General features: G+C 36.2%; 1 protein-coding gene across 9 annotated transcripts in view; it reads right to left on the bottom strand.

Annotated features, from left to right (window-relative positions):
- Positions 1–10,874, bottom strand: part of LOC106096271 (signal transducer and transcription activator) — a 150,422-nt gene extending 139,548 nt beyond the window's left edge. For 4 of the 9 annotated variants that reach the window (XR_009396907.1, XR_009396906.1, XM_059361890.1 and 1 more), the window contains exons 1-2: positions 9,828–9,961; positions 9,085–9,357 (exon numbers count right to left, since the gene is read on the bottom strand). The gene's annotated coding sequence lies outside the window, so the exon portion shown is untranslated. Of the gene's footprint in view, positions 1–9,084; positions 9,451–9,827; positions 9,962–10,359 lie in introns of those variants that run through there. The other 5 variants (XR_009396902.1, XR_009396901.1, XR_009396903.1 and 2 more) reach the window with 5 other exon arrangements.
- Between the last annotated feature and the right edge of the window lie 1,929 nt (positions 10,875–12,803).

The following is a 12,803-nucleotide window of genomic DNA, read 5'->3' as shown; positions in this document are numbered from 1 at the left end:
AATGTGTGTATATTTCTAATAATAATTTATTAGATCTGTCAAAAGGTGAAAAATGCTTGTTTATGTCTTATTTGCTTTGGCGAAAAAAAAGAACACTTTAATGACGTTTACCGTTAGTGGATGATATATGTATGAGTGAGTGGGCGAACGGATATATGTGTAAGTTAGGTATCCATTGACTTTGTTGACTTTATACCTCACACGATTAGTAAATCATACCGGAAAAAAGTCATCATGGCACACGTTCATAAACGTTTTGTTATCAATAAACAATTTATATTTGACTAACTGTTCCATTAATCTACAAAAATGCAAAGCCTAATCTTTATAGCCTTATAGTGCATAAGTATGTTACTTCAAATAATTTTGGCGATAACAATAGTTGCCAAACAGTAAACTTTTTTATGCAACTTCCTGTCTCAAACGCTTTAATCATAAATTTTATAATTTCTTTTGAACTTTTTTGAAATAATATAGATGTAAAAAGGTTTCCGGATGTGACCATTCATCAGACTCATTGTTCGCTCACAGTTCTCTTAAAATTTTCTCCTCCTTTAATTTGTTTCATTTATTTCTAATCTTTGCACTTGGTTTCTCTTCAAAGAGTCGCTTGGAAAATCTTAGGTTAGGGATTTCCTGCACGAGCAATAAAATCTGCTGAAGATCAATGGTACCAGACATTTAGGCTAAATAACATCATGTGCTGGGGTCTTTGCGACCATTAAATGATTTATTGTACGATAAAAACGACACGATAAAAAAAAAATTTGCAGACAGATTTTACACGTAAGCAAGGTTGCACAGTTTTCATTGCACATGAGTAGGGGTCCTGACACTATGCAGAAAACCCAAACTATAGAGAGGTATGTACTTTACTTTAGTACTAGTAGAATTAAAAGCACCCAATACTAAGAGTACGAATAGTAATAAAAGTACTAGTAATTCCGAAAGAATTAAAAGTACTAGTAACACCAAAAGTACTTGTTGTACTAATAGTACTAAACAAACTTTTAGTACTAAGAGTACCAGCAGTACTAAAAGTGACAGTAGTACTAAAAGTACCAATGGTACCGAAAGTGCCAGCAGTACTAAAAATACCGGTAGAAATCAAAATACTGGAAGTAAAAAAAGTGCAAGCAGTACCAAAAGTATTAGTAGAACCAGAAGTACTATAAGTAAAATTATTACAAAAGGTACTAGTAGTGTTAAAAGTACTATAGTACTAAAAGTACTAGTAGTACTAAAGTACTAGTAGTACTAAAAGAACTATTAGCACTTAGAGTACTAGTAGTACTAAAAGTACTAGTAGTACTAAAAATAATAGTAGCACGAAAAGTACTAGTAGTACCAAAAGTAAAGAAGTACTAAAATTACAAGTAATACTAGTAGTACAAAAGGTACTAGTAGTACTAAAAGTACCAGTAGTGCTAAAAGTACCAGTAGTGCTAAAAGTACTATAGTACTAGTAGTACTAAAGTACTAGTAGTACTAAAAGTACAAGAAGTACTAAAATTACAAGTAATACTAAAAGTACTAGTAGAACTAAAGGTACTAGTAGTACTAAAAGAACTAGTAGCACTTAGAGTACTAGTAGTACTAAAAGTACTAGTGGTACTAAACGTACAAGAAGTGGTTAAAGTACTAATAAACCAAAAGTGGTAGAAGTATTAAAAGTAGTAACAGTACCAAAAGTACTAGATGTACCAAAGTATTAGTAGAATCAAAAGTTCCATCAGTACCAAAAATACTAGTAAAACCAGAAGTGATAAATGTAAAAGAAATACTAATAGAGCGAAACGAACGAGGAGTGCTAAGAAAACTAGTAGTACTAAAATTACCAGTAGTGATAAAGTACTAGTAGTATTAACCTACTAGTAGTACTAAAAGTACAAGATATACTAGTAGTATTAAAATAACTAGTAGTACTTTAAGTACTGTACTAAAAGTACCAATAGTACAAGAAGTACAAAATGCAAAATTGCCCATGAACATTCCATAAAGGAAAAGGCTCCAATTCAAGTTTGCGCTCACTGATAAGGGGCCTCATTTTTACAGCTGAGTCTGAAAGGCGTGCCGCAGTGCGACATCCCTCTGAGAAGAAGTTTTAACATGGCTGCCATACCAGATGGTACAGTACCTCACAAGTATCGTCATTATTAAGAGGGGATAACCACCGCTGAAAATTTTTTATGATGTTCTTGCCAGTGCAAATTACTAGTAGTGCAAAAATTTTGGCCTATGACTCTAACCCCCAAGTTCCAATCCGGGCAAAAAAAATTAGAGAAAAAATGTTCAGCGGTGGTTATGCCCTTCAAATGCTGCCGACATTTGCGAGGGACTATGTCAAGCATAGAAGCCATGAGCATAAAATTGAATCGTACAGTACATGCTACTAAAAGTACCAAGTACTAAAAGAGTACGTAGAGGTTACTTTATAGTTTTTAGAGCGCCCAACAAGGCGATTACTGGCTAAGGTGTATGTCCATAGAGGCATGGGGCGTATTAATATCTGCACCTTCTAACCTAAAAGTACCTAGCACTTGAAGTACAAAGAATTATAAGTTCCTAGTACTGAAAGTACCTGGTAGTACAAGTACCCAGTACTAAAAATACATAGTACTTAAATTATCTGGTACTAAAATTACCTAGTACTAAAAGTACCTAGTACTAAAAGTACATAGTACTAAAAGAACATAGTACTAAAAGAACCTAGTACTGGATTTACCTAGTACTAAAAGTACCTGACACTTGATGTATATAGACCAAAAAGTTCCTAGTACTGAAATTTCCCAGTACTAAAAGTATCTGGTACTAAAAATACATAGTACTTAAATTTCCTAGTACTAAAAGTACCTATTGCTAAAAGTACCTGATACTAAATGTACCTACTACTAAAAGTATATAGTTCTACATACATAGTACTAGAAGTACCAAGTACTAAAACTACCTAGTACTAAAAGTACATAGTACTTGAAGAATCTCACAAATAAAGGAAATGAATATGCCAATACACCACCACTAAAAGTACCTAGCACTTGATGTATATAGAACTAAAAGTTCCTAGTAACTGGTACTAAAAATACATAGTACTTAAATTACCTAGTACTAAAAGTACCTAGTACTAAAAGTACCTAGTATTAAAAGTACCTAGTACTAAAAGTACTTAGTACTAAAAGTACCTAGTACTAAAAGTACCTAGTACTAAAAGTACCTAGTACTAAAAGTACCTAGTACTAAAAGTACCTAGTACTAAAAGTACCTAGTACTAAAAGTACCTAGTACTAAAAGTACCTAGTACTAAAAGTACCTAGTACCAAAAGTACCTAGTACTAAAAGTACCTAGTATTAAAAGTACCTAGTACTAAAGGTACCTGATGCTAAATGTACCTAGTACTAAAAGTATCTTGTTCTAAGAGTATATAGTACCAAAAGTACCTAGTACTCGTAGTCCTAAAACTACATAGTACTTAAAGAATCTTACAAATAAAGGAAATGACTATGCCAATACACCACCCTATTGTGATGGTTATAAAAATGATTCTTTTTTCTTTTTGTCTCAACGACCCCAATTACACCATATTAAATGTTACACAATACAATAACCGCACAAAGTCAACTAAGTTTGCGAGCAAACCATCCATTTTCATTTATTCATAACATTTTAAGTGCTTTTTGATTCAAGTTTTCACAGGGCAAACACTAAAAATTAATTTAGGCAAATGGAGAAGAGATGTTCATATCAAACAACTGACAAATTATTTATGAACAGGACAAATATTCCATTGTTGTTGTTAATATGTGCAAACGGATGTGTCATGACCACGGGACCATGACAAAAGGAAAGCGGAAAATAAAAACCATGCCAACTTTTAGGTTAGCTCCAACAACATTGGATGCTGCCAACTGCCAGCGAAACATACATACACATGAATTTTAAATCGAAAGTTTAACTTTAGAAACCTGCCTCCTCTTTTACAAAACATAGCAAGACATTTAATATTAGCTACCATATTTAACGAAAGAAATATGAAAAAATGCATTAAAATTATTAGTTGGTGTTAATGCAAAGGATTTCCGCACCATATTCCCTTAGAAAGGAACAAAGGAGATGCTTCTCTCATGTCAATAAAGGCTTTCTGACTTTGTGGGCTTAATGATAAGGGTTTTTCCTTTTGAACGAAATTCAAAATAAAAAATTTTATATGACTGAAAGCCTCGCAAATGTTACCAGCTTATATTTTTAAACTTTTTTATGTGCTCGACAGGTTTCGAAAACAGTTGTCAGCTCCAGAGGCGGCCATTTCCGTCGTTGCTAAAAATTGTGTTAGTTTGGGCTGAATTACAAAAAAGTAAAACAATTTTCCCAACAAATATACCATTAAGGAGCAGAAGGCAAGGGACTGACTGGTGTACTCTCTGGAGAATGACTGCTGTGCAAATTTGAGCTCAATGGTATTTATAGCCGAGTCCGAACGGCATGCCACAGGACGACATCTGTATAAAGAGACATTTTTACATGGCTTGATGGCTCAGATTTGTCGCCAGCATAACGAGGGGCCAACCATCGCTGTCAAATTTCTCACCAGAATTCAAACCCAGGTGGCAGAATGGTCTCGTGCCTCATCTGAGTCGAGTAGATTTTAACAGTTTAACAGGTGGCATGTGTCGTTCGGTAACAGATCACAATCGGGACGTATCCTGCACTTTGGCATCAATCCTAGGTCTGTAGGAGCCAAGACGGCTCCATCTTTCGAAACGCAATTGAGCCTGTGGTTTGTAGGAGAAGGTCAATTTCTTCGGGAGCAATGGGTCACGGTCGTTCTCCAGGGATCACATTTACTTGGTAGCTGTTCACCGCATCTGCTACCGTGTCTGCATGGATATCGTCTAGACCCGTTTGATATGGCTTTTTTAGCTCTAAACCACTTGCTCTAAATCATACCTACCGGTATCTACCCAAGAGAACTTGAGTGCGATGTTGTCTGAGATAGCAGCCCGGTAGATACTGCTTAGACAGGATGTAGTTGTGCCTTCGCACGGGTAGGATCTTTATCACTTGATGAAGGGAGTTCACAGGAGAACTGAAGAGACAGCCCATCGCAGTACATAGGGCAGCATTATGAAAGATCTGAAGGTTAATCCAAAGCTTGCCGCTCAACTGGCGAGTCCACACTGACGCTGCATAGTTTTTCAGTAACTTGAGGACCATGTTTCTACTTCTGAACCTATCGCAAATTACAGTGGCATTTTTTTTGGGGACGTGAAAGAGCTGTCCAATATGACGCCATGTATTTTGCGACACTGGATGTTCCGAATTTTTACTCCTTCGAGTCTCACATCCAGCTCATCATTTAACTCCAGTATGTCACATACATGAACAATTTTTTTGGCAGATATCTTCAAATCTCTTGCAGCGAAATAGGCGGCAACCTATTTCGCTTCAAGGTAGGTTTATGAGGTAGACGTTAAATCTACCCTAGATGCAATCAACGATTGGGCCCGATGCCATAGTCCGCACATCAATGCTGTCTGGAGGGAGTGAAATAGAGGATAGGTAGAGAGTCACTCAGAGGGTAGAGAGCCTGAGATATCAGCACGGTATGAGAAATTCGCTGTTTCACTTTGCGATGATTCTTATCTTCTTAATCCTATGTTCCACAAACGTCTGGCGACCACGCAGACAATTTGTGGCCCAGGGTTTCAGGCTTGGCACTCAAACCCGCTCAGTAGCTTCCAGCTAAGCTTCTCGTAAAAATGCCAGATCGGAGCAAAAAGTTCTTGCCTGTGTGGGGCTAATAGTTATCCCCTGCTGGCAATCACACTCCTTCAGTCTGAGCGCCATTTTTTTGCCAAAAAAAGGACGCATGATGATTTGCGCAAAATTTTCAGCGGCTGCATCTATTCTTTTGCAAAACTGGCCCAGAATAACTAGGACCATCAGGCAGGAATTTTTTAGCTCCGATTTCTGTGGCGTTCTTGTCCGCCTATGACGCTGAACGCCTGGGTTCGAATCCTGGCGAGAACATCAGAAAACAATTTTCAGCTGTGATTTTCCCCTCTTATGCTGGCGACATTTGTGAGGTACTAAGCCATGTAAAAACTGTTATGCAAAGAGGTGCCGCACTGCGACACACCGTTTGGACTATGCTATAAAAACGAGGCTCCTTTTCATTGAGCTTGAATTTGAATTGGCCATCCCGCCCTTGTTCCTTAATGGAAAGTTCATGGACAAATTTGCATTTGCAAGATTCACAGATTGCGGACCGTGGAATGCTCCGTAGTTGAAATTGTTGTGGCAGACAATGAGCGGTTTTGAGTCGATAGTCTCACTGAGAGGTCGGACGGCATCGGCTCTTACATACATACAGATCGGATGTGATAATTGATATGACAAGCCGAGTTATTGGCGCCATTTAAATAACCAATGGCCACCACATTTCATCGGCGAATGATCTTGTGGGCCAGAATGACCCTGCTCACATATGGGAGTTTGATGAGGATCGCTACTTCCATATGCAAGTGTCTAGTAACAACCACATATGCTGCGAAAATGAACATGCTTTTGAAAGACAGACGAGCGGATGCACTCAGGTAATCACAAAAATCTAGAACATATCTAGAGCTGAATGTAAGACAACGAAACATACAAATTGTATCTCTTTCATGCAGAGATGCACAAGTCTATTCATACTGCATCCTTCGGTATAATTTCAAGGTACTAAAATAAGGGCAATATAGAATGCCGCTTAGACATTTTAAGAAAATCGGTTATTTGCAGCTATTTCTTGAACTAATGGTAGCGATGACATATGCTTTGGAGAGTTTAAAGACTTTATTTCGCGTACTTTTCCAATAAAAATTTGCCAGTAAAATTTTACAGGAGAGAAAGCACAGGTTTTACTCACTTTTGCTATTTATTTGAATTTAACAGCTGGTTTTCATAAAACAGCTGTTCGATGCTGCAAATTAGTGCTGTGAAAAAATACTCCACTAGAAATTCTCTCATTTACCAAACTCTAAAAATGTAGCTTGTTCTCAAGCACTCTACCGCTCTCTTCTGCTGACAACTACATGAACACACTTAATAATAAGTTCGTAGTCAATAGGTTTGATCGCCTAATTTTTCAATAAAAATTTGCAGGAGAGTAGGTTAGGTTGCACCATAACACTATGGACATACCCCTTAGTCAGTTATCGGCATGTTGTGCGCTCTAAATACTAAAAGGTAACCTAAAAAAATCTAAGTTAAGAATTCTTCGCTACTTACAAAATCTTTACAATCCACGATGTATCCACGCCCCTAAGATGGTTCATGTCTGGTATTGTGTCCCCACCTAAGTACCGGTGTGTTAGCCGCGAAGGCCGAGCTATGATGTAGGAAATGCTCCTAACGCTCATCATCTTCCCCACATGCTTGCCGCACCGATTTTGCATAAGGGTTGGCATTCTATTCTGCTTTCGGAATGGTTGCGGAAATTTTTATTGTTCCGTGAGTGGAATTTGACTGCAATGAAATGTTTTTGTTTCCATACCAAAATGTTTGTTTTATCTGCACTTATTGTTTTCTTTATTTAATTCGTTTTTTTACAAATAAAGAAAGAAAAACGAACCAGTAAAATCAATAAAACATACAAAAATGATGACGGCAATGGGTTCAAGTGTTGCCACTTTGCTTTTATGTCATTTTCCTCACGATAAGCAGAGTACTACTCTTCTTTCCGCCTATTTTTAGCCAACATTTCTCCGACGTTTTTTTTATATAGAGTTTGGCAGCATTCCGCTTGAAAAGAATACTCAACTTAAGAGAGCTCGTAGTCCCATGACATAATTACCAGGTAGTGTACCGTAACCAGCCGAGTAAAATTTTTTCTTGCGAAGTGAACTATCTATCAGCGAGTTTTGATTGTGTTTGGATTATAGTTAAGAACCATAACACATACAAACAAAGAAAAAATGGCGCGAACTAGTAACATACCTAAAATCAGAGATCCATTAATCACTGATATTGACAGATAGTGCACCCAATATTATGTGTTGGGCAACTGCCAATAACTGTAAATGAATATATGTTGCGTAGTCCTATGTGTCACGTTATGATAACGAAAGCTTTACTGACCTTCTTCTTACTTTTCTTCAGCTGGTTTTCATAAAAACAGATGTTCGATGCTGCAAATTTCTGCTGGGAAAAAACCTCTAGAAGAAATTTGCCCCTGTTGCTTAGTGGAATGTTCATGGGCAAAATTTGTATTTGTAGAAGAAATTTGCAAGCTCTAAATTACCAACATTTTGCTCGGCCTCACGCGCTCTCTCACTCTTGCGCTGGCAAATAAAGTACGCGAACGACTTCCAGCAACATTTTGTGCAACAGCCAACGTCAGAGTTGCCAATATACCTATATATATACATAACGCTGGGACAAAAAACCTCTAGAAGAAATTTGCAGGATCTATATTACCAAACTCTCAACATTTTGCTCGCTCTCGCGCGCTCTCTTTCGCTCTCTCTCTCTTGTGCTGGCAAATAAGTACGCGAATGACTTCCAGCAACATTTGTGAAACAGCTGACGTCAGAGTTGCCAATATACGTTCATTACACGTTTTTCACTTAAGTTCGGAAGTTTTTACGATCGCGATCAGGTCAGCCCATGGTTGAATTAAGAAGGTTAAGTCACTTGGCCAACAACAACGAAATCAAAGATACAATCCTGTGGGTATGGTGTCGGAGATTCCCGCTAGGCTGTAAAATTTCTGAACACTTCCTAATTGATAGTTTTTATTTGCATTATCATGTGTAGCAGCCACAAAATCAAAATATTGATGATTATAAATGTGTAAATTATAAATTAAAACAATTAAAATATTAAAAAAAAAACTGAAAAAAAATTAAAATCCAAGCATTTGACGTTCTAGTGGTATTTAGAAACAACTCTGTAATTGGAAAATTTTACAGCTGGGCAAGTGAGTAAACCCACTCAATTCAACCCAATTGTAACCTACAATAAATTATTTTAAATTTATTTTTTAAAAGACACAGTTTAGGCATTACATAAAAGTGTCGGTATGGCATATTTCAATTATCACTTACCTGGGACAAATACGCTGAGAACATATATGACGAAAGTACGTAGCTATTGATAGTAAGGATAATCAATGAATTTTCTGAATATCAATAACAAGAGTTAGCAAAACGCTACACAATAGCTGTGCTCAAGACTTCCCTTTCCAAACAGGTAAGACGACACGACAACACGACACGTTCGAGCACCTGAACTGATTGATGGTGATATTGCAGGCTATATTGACCGCTTTACTAATAAAATCTTAAATTAATTTTCCTTAAGCTTCAAAACTTTTTTTTCTAGAAAAACATAAATTATTACTCAGCCATTTTGTACATTTATTTAAATTTTCTTTTCCAAAACTTTTTAAAATCTCGAAAACAAAAAATAAACTAATATCGTGTGTTTAATAAACGTATTAACAATTTGCACAATAATTAATGTTGTTGGTGTTAGGTTTTTTTTTTTTTTTTTAACAACAAAAAACAATTCTGATACGAATTAATAGGCGACGACAACGAAACGTCTTCGCTTAGTGTTGTTGTTATTGTTTTCCTACAGCTACTGCTTCTTCTGCCGCTGCTTCAGTCAGCGCTTTGCTGAGTCAAACAGGCAACAGAAAAAATATGCACACACAAAAACACACACACTCATTCACACAACACTATTTTGCCCAATAAAAACACAATGAATATTTATATACATATATGTACGTGTGTATCGAAAAAAGATTCAAAAAAAAATTGTATATATATAAAAAAAAAATTACACGGGGGCTCCAAACGAAACGATGTGTGGAGGTATTAACAGACCAACCAACAAATGATCAAAAAGACCAACCGACCAAAGCTAAGAAATATCGCGCACTCAAGAAAAACACAACCGCCAGCGACGACTGCAAAGAGCACATTGAGAAGTTGAGTTGCCCCAATGCATAAGTATGTTTTTAGAACTCACCCGCCTTCAAAAACAAACGACGACGAAGAAGAAACAACAACAAAATGAAAACGTCATTGGAGCCAACCACAATGAGAGAGCCAGAGAGAAAAAAATACAATTTTGCCCACAGCTATCAACCAAAACCCAAGGAAATTTTTCAAACTTAGAAATATGTAATAAAAAAAAATTGTAAAATTAACCTTTCACTTTTGAACACAAAAAAATGAAAAAAAAAAAAATACAAAAATATCTAATTTTTCTCCAGCAAATGTTTGGCTTAGTACTTCCGAATACAACACTGTTTTCTAGTTAGTACACTTTAAGCAACCATTTTTGCTGTCACTTGTTTTTGTAGAACTCACCTTGTTTTTTTCTTTCTCACCAATCAGCTTCTCTCCAATTTTATCACCTGTTTTCTCCTTTCACACCAAGATTCGTCGCAGTCTTTTTTGCCTTTCGTTGTACTTTTCGTTTTTTTCGTGATTTTCTTTCACTAGTATCACCTTTGAGAATTCCTTTACTTTTTTTTTACTTGCAAAAAATTGTTATCAGCGAACTCCTTCAATCTCCAATCGCCATAGATAATTTGTTATATACTATGTTTATTTTATATTTGCAAGCAAACCATAAAATTTTCTCACGCTTCACTTGCTCGAGTCCACACCACAAAAATATACAAGACTAGCAATTATTCACTTTAATTCCTAAATACTTAAACACATGCACAGTACATCGAAGTTTTCTTTTAATTGACACAAATGTTGATATAAATTCGCAATCAAAATCTTTTAAAAGTTATTTGTCCAAAAGTTATGTGTATTTATCTTCCTTTTTTCGGAACCCGTCAGATTTTTGCTGCGTATTTGTATTTGAAGCAACAAGCAGTAATTTTAGAGATTACAATAAAACTGAGGCAAACAATATCGACAAGACGGTTCATTTCGATTTCGATAAGTTGACAATTCGATGATTCTCCTAGGGGGTGTTCATATTAAATGATTTATCTATTGCCACCTAACTTGAGCACACTTTAAAACCCCGTTTACACTAGAGCCCAAATACACTTGATTTGAGATAATCTGCAAAACCCGTTAACAATACGATTCAAGTGAATTGTATTTGTCAATAGAGATGTTTTTGACAGCGTTTTTATTGTGATCAGCATATTTATTTTGTTCAGCATATATATTGTGGTCAGCTATTAACTTGGGTAAGTGATTTTATTATCTTCGAAATCTTCGTTACCGTAAGGAATGTAAATTAAATTTTCGTTAACGATACCTTTACCGAAAATATCGCATGCAGGTACGCAGCTCAAATGAAATTTTCTTTGCGTAACAGGGTGGCATAAAATGATTTAACAATATTTTTCTTGCAATAACGAATATATGTTTTTATTAGGTTGCCCAAAAAGTAATTGCGGATTTTTTAAAAGAAAGTAAATGCATGATTAATAAAACTTAGAATGAACTTTAATCAAATATATTGGGTTGCCCAAAAAGTAATTGCGGATTTTTCATATAGTCGGCGTTGACAATTTTTTTCACAGCTTGTGACTCTGTAATTGCATTCTTTCTTCTGTCAGTTATCAGCTGTTACTTTTAACTTGCTTTAGAAAAAAAGTGTAAAAAAAGTATATTTGATTAAAGTTCATTCTAAATTTTATTAAAAATGCATTTACTTTCTTTAAAAAAATTACTTTTTGGGCAACCCAATAGCTCCCATAAATATGTCGCAGATTTGCAGTAATAATGCAATAAAATAGTCATATGTTAAACGATTTCATCGAAATTTAGCAGAAAGGATTCTCTCTTGACTTTCGACATTACTGGTGAATTTCATAAAAATCGGTTCAGATTTAGGTGTCCAAACCACATTTTTTCAAAATCGAAAATTGCCGAAATTCTTGTTATGGTGAAATTGGTAAAGATACCTAAATTTTTATACCCTCCACCATAGGATGGGGGTTATACTAATTTCGTCATTCTGTTTGTAACTACTCGAAATATTCGTCTGAGACCCCAAAAAATATATATTTTCTTGATCGTCGCGACATTTTATGTCGATCTAGCCATGTCCGTCCGTCCGTCTGTCTGTCCGTCCGTCAGTCTGTCTGTCGAAAGCACGCTAACTTCCGAAGGAGTAAAGCTAGCCGCTTGAAATTTTGCACAAATACCTCCTATTAGTGTAGGTCGGTTGGTATTTTAAATGGGCCATATCGGTCCATAACCTGATATAGCTGCCATATAAACCGATCTTGGGTCTTGACTTCTTGAGCCTCTAGAGTGCGCAATTCTTATCCGATCAGAATGAAATTTTGCACGACGTGTTTTGTTATTATATCCAACAACTGTGCAAAGTATGGTTCAAATCGGCCCATAACCTGATATAGCTGCCATATAAACCGATCTTGGGTCTTGACTTCTTGAGCCTCTAGAGGGCGCAATTCTTATCCGAATGGAATGGAATTTCGCACGACGTGTTTTGTTATGATATCCAACAACTGTGCCAAGTATGGTTTAAATCGGTTAATAACCTGATATAGCTTTCATATAAACAGATCTGAGGACTTGACTTCATGAGCTCCTAGAGGGCGCAATTCCTATCCGATTTGGCTGAAATTTTGCATGACATATTTTATTCTTACTTTCAACAATTGTGTCAAAAAAGGTTTAAATCGGTTCAAACCCTGATATAGCTGCCATATACCCCGATCTGGGATCTTGACTTCTTGAGCCTATAGAGCCTCTAGAGGTCGCAATTATTATCCGATTTGCCTGAAATTTTGTAATACGAATCCTCTCAT

This window comes from Stomoxys calcitrans, chromosome 2 (assembly GCF_963082655.1).
Source record: "Stomoxys calcitrans chromosome 2, idStoCalc2.1, whole genome shotgun sequence".
Taxonomy (NCBI): domain Eukaryota; kingdom Metazoa; phylum Arthropoda; class Insecta; order Diptera; family Muscidae; genus Stomoxys; species Stomoxys calcitrans.
Note: the sequence above shows the minus strand (reverse complement) of the source record. Positions and strands in the feature narration are given on the sequence as shown.